The sequence below is a fragment of the Squalius cephalus genome (genome assembly GCF_949319135.1).
Source record: "Squalius cephalus genome assembly, chromosome: 5".
Lineage (NCBI taxonomy): Eukaryota > Metazoa > Chordata > Actinopteri > Cypriniformes > Leuciscidae > Squalius > Squalius cephalus.
The window spans coordinates 24,375,686-24,389,782 of NC_137126.1; positions in this window are offsets into that span (position 1 = coordinate 24,375,686).

The window sequence follows — 14,097 nt, forward strand, 5'->3', positions numbered from 1 at the left end:
AAAATGAGTTTTCGCGTGCATATGATATGCACTTTATGGCACCCCTAATCCTCACCCCTAATCCTACCCAAGGGTTTGCAGTGCGTATCATTTGAACGCAAAAAGTCGTTTTGGCGTATAAATGATACGAGAAATATCATTTGTGCTATAGATACGCACTTTCATGAGATCGTGTTGAAAATAAACATATTAGAAATTAAATAGATTAGAAACAGGCAGAAATGAAAATATTATGATGTGACTATGACAATTACAGGACATTGTGGAATCACAGAAATGTTCAGCATGTTCAGTTTCGCAGTGCCATTCCCAGTTTTCTAAAGATAACCGATGACATTTGCTCATTAGTCAACTACCGTCTGACAAAGATTTCTGATGTTTCCGCAATCTCATCTGTTTACAGGGGCGTAGGACAAGATCCCGGGCCCTATGCAGTCCTGATGGGCCCCCTCACCCCATGTTCCTCAAATCCAAAGAGGAGGATGAAGGGTCTGTTGCTACACTCCCTGATGTGACAGTTTCTGAAACAGAGGGCCATGTGTTACAATGTTAAGATCTGCTTCTACTAAATCTGACAAATATAATGTTGACGTGATATGTAGCTACCGATGAGCTACCTATGACACTGATAAGCCTATTATTGCTAATTTTAGATATTATAGCCTATTAATTTAAAGTTAAACATGTTTCAAATTAGGCTATTATGGTGTGTTGTATGCAAACAGCATTGTTAGTGTACAGTTTGTTTATTTAGCCTTTACCCCAGATTACATGTATAACCAAATTATCATCTGAAAGTGTATGTTCTGCTCTTTCAATGGGTTGCCTTAGTTAATTTTTAGCACTAATGACCACGGATATATTCAAGCAGTTTAGCACTATAGATTTTGTGTTCTAGTTTGTGCTCACTTTCTTTGAAAAGAAGTCAGTTACCAATTGTTTCCCCTCATTTTGTTTTCTTTCCTTCTCCTGTCTTTCCTTTTGGTGGCCTGATTTGGCTTTCTTTGAGAAAGACATTTCTACAGCAGAAGTTTGCGCTCCACCAGATGCTCAACTACCTAACATAAACAAAATGCGTGCAGATGGACTAAACTTTTTTGTATACAAAATGTGGTCAGTCAATCAACTATTCAACTATTCAGTCAATACACTAACTTTACATTTCATCTGACATTCATTATGAAATTTAATTAGGAAATGAAAATATCCAGGTAAAATAAAATATATTCCAGACTTTTCAAGGGCCCTCTCTCCCCTTGGGGCCCTGGTAATCAGTACTGGTTTTACCCCCAGTCCGACGCCCCTGTCTTTTTATCACCATATTAGAAATTAAATAGATTAGAAACAGGTAGAAATGAAAATATTATGATGTGACTATGACAATAACAATACATTGAATCATAGTTGAATCAAATGTTCAGTATGTTCAGTTTCGCAGTGCCATTCCCAGTTTTCTAAAGATAACCGATGACATCTGCTCATTAGTCAACTACCGTCTGACAAAGATTTCTGATGTTTCCGCAATCTCATCTGTTTATCACCAGTTAAAGTTAGCTCCTGTCAAGTTAGCTCCCTCCCTATAACTTCAGATTGGAACAACTGGTTCCATTTCACGCCCGCAGACTGATAGACAATAATTATTTAAATGGGCATGCCCCATTTCATGCTGATCAGGTATGTAACTAATTAATTCTTTTTCTTTTATTCTGCCTAGCAAAATAAATGTTAATTCTGGATTTTCTGGATTTTTATGAAGTTGTTATTTCTAGTAGATTAAAGTGAAGTCTGGTGTTACCACAAACATTGTGTCCAGGATATACTGAATGCTCATAAATTAATGGAGTATGGGGCACATCATCTGGGACCCTTTGAAAACGACACTCGGTTACTAACGTAACCTTGGTTCTCTCTAGAGAGGGAACGAGTGTTGCGTAAGTTTAGCTTACGCTACGGGAAAACTCCTTTTCTCGAGAATACTGAAGCAAAAAATTATCCTTAATTTTTAGAATGTAAAACGCATTTGCTGCAGCAGGCAGACATAGGCGAGACAGCTCGCGCGCCTATTGGCTGCTCTGCGGCAACTGCTGCAACCTATCAGTGCGTCTTGGCATGACTCCAGCGCCAATGGGAAGCCTTCCCGCGCTGTCGTCATAGCCCGCCAGAACAGGGTGTTGTGACGAGTCTTCCTACTCTTCCTGCTGCAGCCGGCTGGTGAGCGTGGCTAGGAGACTCATCAAGGGAACGATGTCCACCTGTTCATTCCTCTATAAAAGTTTAGACTGGCTAGTGTTGAGTGGGTGTTCTTTCTCCGCGTTATTTTGAGTTGGGCTCTGGTTTGTCTTTAGGTTAAACTTGCTTTTGTTATTTGGTTTTAGTATTTTGTGTTCTGTGATTGATACACTTACATTCATGCACCAAACAAACATTATGACCATGTTTTTTTGTTTATATTTTCCTATTTATGTTAACAAATGTTTCTTTCTACAAACCAATCTCTATGTCCTCCATTTCATTTGCCACGGCTTTGAGCCGGTCGTGACAAATGTGGGGGCTCGTCCATAAGTTTTGTTAAATTTGTTTGGTTAAATAATTGATTTCGTTAATCTGATGATTAATTCGTTAAATATGTATTTTTTCTTAGTAATGTTTGTTGAATATTGAGTTTTGAAATTTCGTGGAGGATTAGTGATTGGTTTGGTTAGGCGTACTTCACAGGAGATTGGCATCGGTAGGCCTAAGTATTGACTATTGTTTGTATGTTTGAGGGGAGGTTTTTTTGTTGGGTATGCTTTTCCCTGTTTAGGTTTAGCGGGGTATCCTTAACGGGATGCTCCGATCTTTTTTATTTTAGTTTATGTTTGTACGGTGAAAGCAGCTAGAGCACGTGGTCTCGGGAACACGTCCGTGTTTTGTAATGGTGACTTGTTAATCGGTTGCCATTTCAAACACTGGTTTGCAGTGTATAAAAACCCGCTGCAAGTAACTGTACGAAGATTAGGGATAAGTTTAGATAGTTCGGGTATTAGTTAGAGGGAATTGTTTATCCAATTTCTACCCCTAAAATATATTTTTGGAAATTAAGTAGCCGTAGCCTACTCTTGTCGTTCACCATGGATTCTAAGGTTGAGGACTTTATTAGTGCTCCGTCTGGAGATCTGTTGGATGATTTTTCTAAAGATCAACTAGTAGAACTGGCAACTCATTACAAAATTAGTTTGTCAAGTCAAGATAAACGTCTAAAAGATAACATTAAAACTGAGTTATCTGAACGTGGAGTTTTAGAGTCTCAATCTTTGGAAGATGTTTCGGCTTTTGTTGGTGCAGCATCAATGTCTCATCTAACATTTGAAGAACAAAAACAATTGTTGTTAATTCAAACAGAAATGAGGAAAAATTAAGCACAAAATCGTGTTGAGATGTCTAAACTACAGTTACAACAACAACAGCTTGATCTTGAACGTTACCGTTTAGATCTTATAAGAGAAGGTAAACTCAAAATAACGCGGAGAAAGAACACCCACTCAACACTAGCCAGTCTAAACTTTTATAGAGGAATGAACAGGTGGACATCGTTCCCTTGATGAGTCTCCTAGCCACGCCCACCAGCCGGCTGCAGCAGGAAGAGTAGGAAGACTCGTCACAGTGTGGCTTCGCCTATAAAACCCCACTGCACAGGTTGCACAAGTGATTTCAGTCGACTAGAAGCGAAAACCAAAGTGCAGCACAAGCACGGCAGGCTACGCAACACTCGTTCCCTCTCTAGAGAGAACCGAGGTTACGTTAGTAACCGAGTGTCGTTCTCTTACGAGAGTACTCTCGTGTTGGGTAAGTTTAGCTTACGCTACGGGAACCCTATGTAAAACGCCGTGCGTGCTGAATTTCAAACACTTATGTCCCAAGGGCAGTGCCCGGGGCTCATGTAAAGTGAAGCAATCACAGCGGCATAACAGGGCGGGATGACTCGGTGTTATGAGATAGGTGCATTAACGTGTATCCATACAGTTAAGGCAGTATGACCACCTTAACGTAGGCCACAGGACTTGCAGTATATCAACAGTCTAGTCAAACCGAGTTGGGTAGACAACGTTAATATAGCATTATCAGACTGAGAGCAGTCTGGCCTGTAATGCAGGTACTTCCAGGTTATAAAACATTACAAATGTAGACAGCGAGGCCCAGCCTGCTGCCATACAAATGTCATGGATAGAAACCCCACTTGACCATGCCCACGACGAGGCCATTCCCCTAGTCGAGTGGGCCCTCACCCCCAAAGGGCAGTTTAGACCTTTGGATGCATAAGCTGACGCGATAGCGTCCACTATCCATCTGGACAGGGTCTGTTTCGAGACGGCTAGCCCTTTAATGCGGCCACCGAACGAAACGAAAAGCTGCTCCGATTGCCTGAAAGCGGCGGAGCGCTCCACATAAATCCTTAATGCCCTCACCGGGCAGAGAAGGTTAACCCCTGCCTCACTATCAGACATAGGGAGGGCGAGAGGGAGATAAGAAGGGAGTCGTAAGCACTTTAGGGACATAACCGTGTCTTGGTTTGAGGATGACCTTAGAGTCATTAGGCCCAAATTCCAAGCACGTAGCGCTTACTGAAAGCGTGTGCAGGTCGCCCACCCGTTTTACTGAGGCTAGCGCCAGCAGAAAAGCGGTTTTAAACGATAGGTATTTTAACCCTACCGTGTGCAGTGGTTCAAACGGTTCGCCCTTCATGGCCTCGAGGACCGTAGAAAGGTCCCAAACCGGAACCGAGGGTGGCCGAGGAGGATTCATCCTCCTAGCACCCCTTAGGAAACGAATTATGAGGTCGTTCTTTCCTAACGACTGGGCATTTGCAGGGTTTGTGAACGCTGCTATAGCCGCCACGTACACTTTGAGCGTGGAAGGGGTTCTCCCGCTGTCCAACAGCTCTTGTAGGAAAGAAAGAACCACCGTTACCTCCCCCTTTAGCGGGTTTAAATAATGAGCTGAGCACCACTCAGCAAACACTGACCATTTAGAGTTGTAAAGCTGTCTAGTAGACAGAGCTCTTGCCTCTGTGATCGTGTTCAGCACTCCCTCTGGGAGGTGCAGTGGTGGTAGTTGATCGCCCACACATGCAGAGCCCACAGCTCGGGGTATGGGTGCCAAATCGCTCCCTGGGCCTGAGACAACAGGTCTTTCCTCAGCGGAATCGGCCATGGAGCCGCGCTCTCTAGTTCTACCAGTTCTGGGAACCAGAATTGATTTTCCCATAGCGGAGCTATGAGAAGTATCGAGCATTTGCTCTCCCTGAGTCGTTTGATTACCTGTGGTAACAGAGCGACCGGGGGAAAAGCATACAGCGGGCGTCTGGGCCAGTTTTGGGCCAGCGCGTCCATCTCTTTCGAGAAGAACATTGGGCAGTGAGCGTTGGCTTGCGACGCGAACAGGTCTACCTCTGCTCTGCCGAAAACGTCCCAGATATTTCGCACCGTGAGGGGGTGCAGTGACCACTCTCCTGGGGAGAGCTTTGCCCTGGATAGCATATCTGGGCCCACGTTCAGGACGCCCGGCACGTGCGCCGCTCTCAGCGAGGGCAGATTGTGCTGGCTCCATATGAGGAGGCGCTTTGCTATTGCAAAGAGGCTACGGGATTTGAGGCCGCCCTGGCGATTTATGTAGGACACCACTGACGTGTTGTCTGTTCTGACTAGAACGTGGTGGTTCCTCAGTGCAGGGAGGAAGAACTGAAGGGCATTCTCGACCGCTTTCATTTCTAGACAGTTTATGTGGAGACGCTTTTCTGCGTTTGACCACAGGCCCATAGAAGGTCTCCCTTCGTATAGGGCGCCCCAACTCGTGTTGGACGCATCTGTCGAGACCACTTTGATTCGTGAAGCGATGCCCAGGTTCACGCCTGACTGGTACCAGCCGGGTCTCGTCCACGGTTTCAGGGCGGAAACGTATGTCTGATTCACCGTGAGACGGAGCAGACCTGAGGTCCATGCTCGCGCTGGTACTCGCCGTCTCAACCATAGTTGAAAAGGGCGCATATTCATCAAACCCAACTGTAGTACTGACGAGGCTGAGGCCATGAGACCCATCATCCTCTGGAACACTCTGAGGGGGAGATTTTTCCCCACAGTGAATGTCGCTGCCAGGCGCTGTATCACTGCCGCGCGTTCTCGCGTCAGGCGCGCCACCATACAGTTGGAGTCCAGTTCTATCCCCAGAAAGGAAATTTTCTGGCTGGGGAGTAGAATGCTTTTGGCCCAGTTGACTCTGAGACCCAACTGCTCGAGATGGGTCAGCAGTAGTGTTCTGTGTAACACCAATTCTTCTTTTGACTGTGCTATAATTAGCCAGTCGTCCAGATAGTTCAGGACTCTCACGCCCCTTCGTCTGAGGGGCGCGAGGGCCGTGTCCATGCACTTCGTAAATGTACGAGGTGCCAAAGACAGGCCGAAGGGAAGAACGGTGTACTGATAAGCCCGGCCCTCGAAGGCGAACCTCAAGAAGGGCCTGTGACGGGCTGCTATTTGGATCTGAAAATAAGCATCCTTCAGATCCACTGATATAAACCAGTCCCCAGGTCGAATTCGAGCGAGAATTTGTCTGGTTGTAATCATTTTGAACGAGCGCTTCATCAGCGCTTTGTTCAAGTGTCTGAGATCTAGTATAGGGCGGAGCCCGCCATCCTTCTTTGGTACTAAGAAGTAACGGCTGTAAAACCCCGACTCGCTCTCTGCCGAGGGGACTGTTTCCACAGCCCCTTTTCTCAGTAAATTCGCTATTTCGGTGCGAAGTAGGTGTGCTACTTCCTGATTCACCGAGGTTTCGACCCGGGCTATGAAGCGCGGTGGTCTGCGAGCGAACTGTAGCGAGTATCCCCGTTTCACTATATTTAGCACCCATTTCAAAGCCCCTGGAATGCTTTCCCACGCTTTCGCGTGAATGGCCAGGGGTAGAATGAAATCTGGGTTGTGGTCGCTCATATTCGGGGACCCGGAGACCCAGCCATGATGACGTACTTCGTTCATCATGTTCATTTCGAGTGGGGCATACAGTGCTTTGCGCAGTATTTCTGTAACTGGCGGCCCAGTCGTGAGCGCGGGCAGCTGCTTTGATACAGATACAGCTCTGTGGGCTCGCGGCGCGTGGCGCTGCGAGCTGTTCACAAAGTGTGTGCGCTGAGAGGCAGACACGTGACCTGCACTCACCACACTGGCAGCGCGCGCGCTCACATATTGGGGCTCTATGTGTGTGTGCGGAGCAGATACAGTCATATTCACAAGCGGGGGTGAGCGCTGTACAGCGGGCACATTTCCTACACTTAGAACATGAACGGCGTGAGCCGGTTTGACTGATATGGACCCTGTGGTGGTGTGGGACACTGCATGGGTAGTGCTTGTGTGTAAGAGTGAACACTGGGGAGTGGGCACAATTCTTACACTTAGCGGTCGGGCGGCTTGAGCCAGCTTTATTGTTTTCGACCTTGAATGAGTGTGACACACAGTGAGGGTAGTGTTTTCGTGTAGGGGTGGGCACTGGGCAGTGGGCACCTGTCCTACATTTAAGACACCTTCGGCCTGAGCCGGAATATGACCCGAAATAATGCTCTTTTTGAGAGATATGTGGGTCGCCGTGAGAACGGCGTTTATGTGCAGGCGAGCGAGTTGTGGAACTGACTCGTTGGCTGCTAGATACACCCTTCGAGTCGCCTCTGCTGAGGGAACTGAGAGAGCGGTTTGTGCATACTTCGATGGCGGTCCGGCCGCTGCGGGGCTTGACCATCGGCGTTTTCCTAGAGTGGCTAGGAAGACTTGGGAGGCTCAAAGCTCGGCGCGAGCTTGTGCCTGGGTCCCCGGGCGGGAGGCGGTCTGCGGCGGCTGGCGGAGCGTGAACGCTGACGTGCATCCCGACCCTGGCGTTGTGAGGTGGGCGGAGGCGGCGGTGGGGGCGCTGTTTTCCGAGCGGGCGGCTGCTTCCTAGCGCGGCCTGCTGCGAAACTAGAACGCCGCGGCAGAAAATGTCTCATGGCCTGGGACGTTTGCTGCACCTCTGTAAAACGCTCTGTGAAGCCCTTCACCGAGGGACCGAACAAACCCGCTGGTGACACGGGGGCGTCGAGGAAAGTGGCGCGGTCAGACTCGGACATGTCGGACAGCGTTAGCCACAGGTGACGCTCAGTGACGGTGAGAGCGGCCATGTTGCGGCCAATAGCTTGAGCAGCGGTCTTGGTAGCTCTGAGAGCTAAATCTGTTGCGCTCCTCAAGTCCGTCACGCACTCCGCAGATGGGCCAGCCTCGTCCAGTGACCGGAGAAGGTTGGCCTGGTGGATCTGCAAAACGGCCATGGTATGCAGAGCGGAGGCAGCTTGACCGGCGGCGGCGTAGGCGCGACCGATCAGCGTTGAAGTCATTCGGCAGGCTTTAGTGGGTAGGCTCAGCTTGGACCGCCATCCCGCAGAGGGCGGGCACAAGTGAGTCGCTACCGCTTCCTCGACGGGAGGAACACAAAGATATCCCCTGTCTTTCGCGCCGTCAACCGCGGAGAGCGTCGAAGAGACAGAGGATTTTAGCCTGGCTGAGTACGGAGCTCCCCATGACTTGGAGAGCTCATCATGCAGTTCGGGGAGGAAGGGAGCGGGCCTCGAAACAGGTGCAGAGCGGCGTCCAGGCAGAAAGCAGCCATCCAACCTGTTAGGCGCGGGCTCCTTGGGCGTTGACCACTCGAGGCCGAGGTCTTCTACGGCCTTAGTGATAAGACGGAGAAGCTCGGCGTCGACAGAAGCCCTCACGCTGGATTCCTGCATCGACGGGGCGGGGTCAGGGATGGAGCCTGACCAGCCCTCACTCTCGGACGCCAGAATCGAACAGCTGTCGTCCTCCGCGATGTCCCGCTCCATCTCGTCGGGCGCCGCGACAGCGGGGCGTTGGCCGTCGAGAAAAGAGACGGGGGACTCAGAGAAAGAGGCTCGCGGGGACGCCGCCGGCGAGTGCTCTTTCACAGAGACTTCTGGTGGCCTTTTTTTACGGCGCGGCCCAGCAGAAGGCGTAGATATAGCGGTTTTGATGGCGAACAAAGCCTGTCGAGCCCGCAGGGTCGAGAGAGGCAAAGATTCGCACTCACGGCAGCCGCCCTCGGCGAGCGCGTGATCCGCGTGGTCCTTTCCCAGACAGGAAGCGCACAGCTCGTGGCGGTCCCCATCGCTGAGAACGGCTCGGCACGAGCCGCAGGACATGATGGGCATTGAAAAATGCCTTAGCTCTTTTAGAGGAAAAAACGTGCGTGTCGCAGCGGCGAACACACACGGAGAGATAGTAAAAGGATATGAGCGCCGGGAGCGCAGCAGGTACGGCGAGCGAAGGTGGCGAATATCCAGCCGGGTCCTTGACTCGAGCTCGTCCCGCTGATATGCTGATCGACGGCGTTGCTTCTCTCTCTAGATCCAGCGAAGTCCTTCGCTGAAGGAGACGAAATCACTTGTGCAACCTGTGCAGTGAGGTTTTATAGGCGAAGCCACACCCTGTTCTGGCGGGCTATGACGACAGTGCGGGAAGGCTTCCCATTGGCGCTGGAGTCATGCCAAGACGCACTGATAGGTTGCAGCAGTTGCCGCAGAGCAGCCAATAGGCGCGCGAGCTGTCTCGCCTATGTCTGCCTGCTGCAGCAAATGCGTATTACATTCTAAAAATTAAGGATAATTTTTTGCTTCAGTATTCTCGAGAAAAGGAGTTTTCCCGTAGCGTAAGCTAAACTTACGCAACACGAGAGTACTCTCGTAAGAGAACTGTCTATCACTGACTTAGCAAGTTGTATGAACGTGACTATAAAAATGACACTTTTTGTTATGGGCAATCATGTGTCGGTCGACTTGAAGGTAAAAAGTTAACCCTGCATCCTCTGTCTAAGATCAAAACTGGCGATTTTGTGTCTGTGAGGTCACGGCAAATTCCGAGCTCGGAGCCCTCCACTCGGACAGCGCACCAAATACACATAGTCTTTCCTATATCTGATTATTTGTAAGTGTGAACTTGCGAACCTAAAAAAAAGCTTTTGAAATGGCTTGACATATATAAACCAATAAGCCATGTAGCTCCGGCACATTTCTGCTTGCCACATGCCAGTAACTGTGTAAGGGTCTGAAATCAATGTCACTGTAAATTGTCATTGAAGATAACTAAAACATGAAGGTCACTGCTGAAAGCAATATTATCTTGGTAAAACTATATAATTAAAAACGTACTCGGTTACTAACGTAACCTCGGTTCTCTCTAGAGAGGGAACGAGTACGTAGTGTTGGGTCCGAGTCCACCTTTGTCGAGTCCGAGTCGAGTCCAAGTCCGAGTCGAGTCCAAGTCCGAGTCCAAAGAGGGCCAAGTCGGACTTGAGTCCGAGTCCTTAACATCCGAGTCTGAGTCGAGTCCGGCCGAGTCCACAAAGATTTAAAGGGTAACTAAACCCCTGGTCAGAGCCTGACTCCACCCACTGGCAATATTTGAAAAATGCTAGAAAAGTGGGCAGACCCCAGCGGAGATAGAGGGGACGAACCGTGAGCGGGGGGGGCGTGCACCTGAGACCTGCAGTCAGACTCTCTAAAATGGAGAGTTTGCTCACAGGGTCGCAAGACGACATAAAGTACATGCATCTGATGAGTTTTATCGAGTTGATGTCAATAGCGCGCGCTCTCTATAGGCATTTTCATATTTTGCCGCTATGTGAAAAAATCCAGAAAAATGCGCCGACGCGTTTGTCGACCCCAGAGGATTAACTTTAGCCTAACCATAAATTGTGATTAAAATATATATGATCACTCACATCAAGACGCCGCTGCGGTGGTGGAGTCCATGCAGGAGTAGCAGCGTTTGGCACTGCGTCGCTTTTCAGCACGAGCTGTGTGGAGAAGCCCATTTCCACCTCTATTGCGTTGGAGAAGCAATCCCGCGTAAAATGCAGGTTTCACACTCACGGTCTTCCAGGTGCATGCAAACACTGGCGCCTAATTTCCAAGTCTGCTGGAAAGCTATGCGGTCCAGCAGTGCTGTTGCAACCAGCAACACTACACCTAAGTACCCTCCTGCCCACTGTACAATACAGATAAATCTATGCTAGCTCATACCAAGGGCGTGGTGAGCTCGTACCAGTGGCGTGGTGAGCTGGAACCTGCTTACGTCACCTGCCACCGCTTACGTCACTTGCCACCGCAACATCCAATAGGAAAATTCAACTGCAGTAGCCACCGTTCAACCTTAAGAGGGCAGCACTCAGATGTTTTTACACCATATATTGTAAAATTAAAACACTTTATACCCAAATGTCAAAAAAGTTACTCAAATCAATGAACAGCACTAATAAAGCCCCATTCTTACAGATCATTAAGTAAAAAAAGTTGGTTTAGGGTTTAGTTACCCTTTAAATGATTTGAAATTGACCTTTCACAAAGACCCGCCCCTCTTAGTTACTGTTGCTACGTCCGACAAGCCATTCCACTCTCACTCCACATGTTCTTACACAGTGAAAAATATATTGCGGAGCAAAGAGGACACTGACAATGCACCAACAGACAAGACAGAGCAGGCTACTTTTGGTATGAAATAAAGTCTCAGCTTTCTAATTTTGTAATATTTGTGAAATTCAAACAATAAATACTGTTTTGTGGTGCTTTAATATGTAGGCCTCAGTTCAAGCAGCATGTGAAATGTAAGCTTAGCGTTAAGTTCTGCCAGGAAGACTCAATCAGCGCGTCATGAATTAACTCACTTCTAACCAATCATGTGTTAACACTCTCAGTATAAAAGAATGGTACTTACATCCGTCTGAGTTCGCAGATACTGACGGCGCCAATTATTTGCTCGCTATCAGATGCTTACCGCTATGTCTCAGGATCAAACTTTCTGTGATTATTCCGATTCCGACGAGGATTTTGTCCAACCATCTCCTACTGCTGCACGGCGCAGTACACGTATTCAATGCCGCGACTCTCCATGGGCACTCTGGTCTTCGGACAATATATCTAGTACCCTCGAGGAAGCCGGCATTCCCTTCAATTATGATTTGTCCAGAGAGGATTTAATTCTTCTGGCCCAGAACACCTTGGGTAATCCTCCTACTCCGACGGTTCAGATTTCAGCGACTTCTACTGCTACGAACCAGCCTAAGCAAGCAGGCCGGAAGAGAACAGCTAAATCTTCACCATCTCATCCTGCCAAAAGATCCACGTCGCTTGCTCGGGCTCCTTCTCCTCTGCATACTCCTGTCAGCGCTGACCCAAGTTCACTTCTCATTCAAGCAGTTCAAAGCCTCACTCAGACTGTCAAAGGTTTAGAATCTAAAATGGCGATTATGGAAAATAAACTTGCTAATCCTCTCATCAGCCTGCGGCCAGTCACGGATGGATCAGCCATTCCTTCATCTGGTTCTTCAAATGTTAGATCCGACGATCCATTGAGTGGGCCATCAACATCTAACCAACAAGCATTCTCTTACACGGCTCAAACTCCATATCTGGATGCTCCCGCTCCTGTTGCTACTTCAGCCTTCAACCTTTCTACGGCAGCCCCTGCTCAGTCATTCGGTAGGAAATTCGTTTCTCCAGCCGCAGCTACCGTGTCTCCAAGCTTAAGAGCTAATATAGTCCAAGGTAAGGACATTAATTTGGCTTCTCTCCTCCTGCCTTCGCCGGCAGTCGACAGGAAAATGGTCGACTGCGGTGACGCGGCAGTCTTTCTCAAGACTTCCGATCCCAGACTTCAACGCAATCTCGCTTTCTCTGAATTCGTTATCGCTTTTAGCATTTTCAGAGACATTTTGTGCCAGTCTTTTCCCGAAAGACGGGAAGAGCTCGATCTCTACCTAGCTATGATGGCTGATTTTAATCAAAGGTACGGAGGCACCCTTTTCTACGAATATCACAAGTCATTTTTCGCGAAATCAGCATCCTTTATCACGCTGTACAATTCAAAACTAGACTGGTCCATTATCGACACTGAACTGCTCATTCGTCATTTTGGCGGTCAAAAAACTCTGGCTTGCTCTATCTGTAGTTCTCATGGACATTCAGCTCAATTCTGCCCCAAAGCTTTTACCAGCGACACGCAGGGCGCTGTCCGAGGTACTGAAAAAGTAAGGCTCCCTAACGACCGATGTAATCGCTCTGCTGTAGATTCTAACGGCATTATTATTTGCCTAAACTTTAATGAATCTGTTTGCACATTTTCTAATTGTAGATATGCTCACATTTGTAGTTTCTGCAGGGATCCGCACCCGAAATCCGTCTGCCCACGCCGGTACAGACCAGCACCTCGCTGGAAAGCCCCAATCCGGAAAAAATTCTGATCAATAGACACCCTTCCACTCCAATTAATGTTGCAACACTGTCACGCTATCTCTCTTCTCATCCCGATCCGACTTTTGTCGATTATTTAATCACCGGTCTGTCTCAAGGGTTTCGGGTGGGCATCCTTTCTCAACTCACTACAACTTTTGTAGCTAAAAACCTGCAATCAGCTATTAAAGAACCAGACGTGGTTTCTGCACTGCTAGAACGTGAAGTTAATAAAGGATATGTCATTGGCCCTTTTGCTACTCCTCCTTTCTCTCCTTTTCGGGTTAATTCCATCAGCGTTGCTACACGTAAATACTCGGGTAAAAAACGGCTCATTTTTGATATGTCTTCCCCACATTCCTCTTACACAGCAAGTGTTAACGAAAGTATTCCTCTTCCACCTTTTTCTCTACATTATGCTTCGGTCGACAATGCTATCCATCTCATTAAGTTAGCCGGACAGGGTGCGTGGCTAGCTAAAGCTGACATCACAGATGCGTTCAAGACCATGCCAATTCATTCTTCAGAATGGCCACTATTCGGAGTTAAATGGAATTCCAAATTCTATTTCGCTGTTAGACTTACTTTCGGGTGTAGAAGCAGTCCTCACATTTTTAACAACCTCTCAGAAGCCCTCTGTTGGATTTTGCTGAACGTCAGCAAGCTGCCTTTCGTTTTGCATCTGCTCGATGATTTTCTGCTAATCGATTTTCCATCTCCTCAATCTTCGATTCTAGACACTCTGAAACAGATTTTTAGTGACGTTGGCGTTCCCCTCTCCGCTGAAAAGACCATGGGCC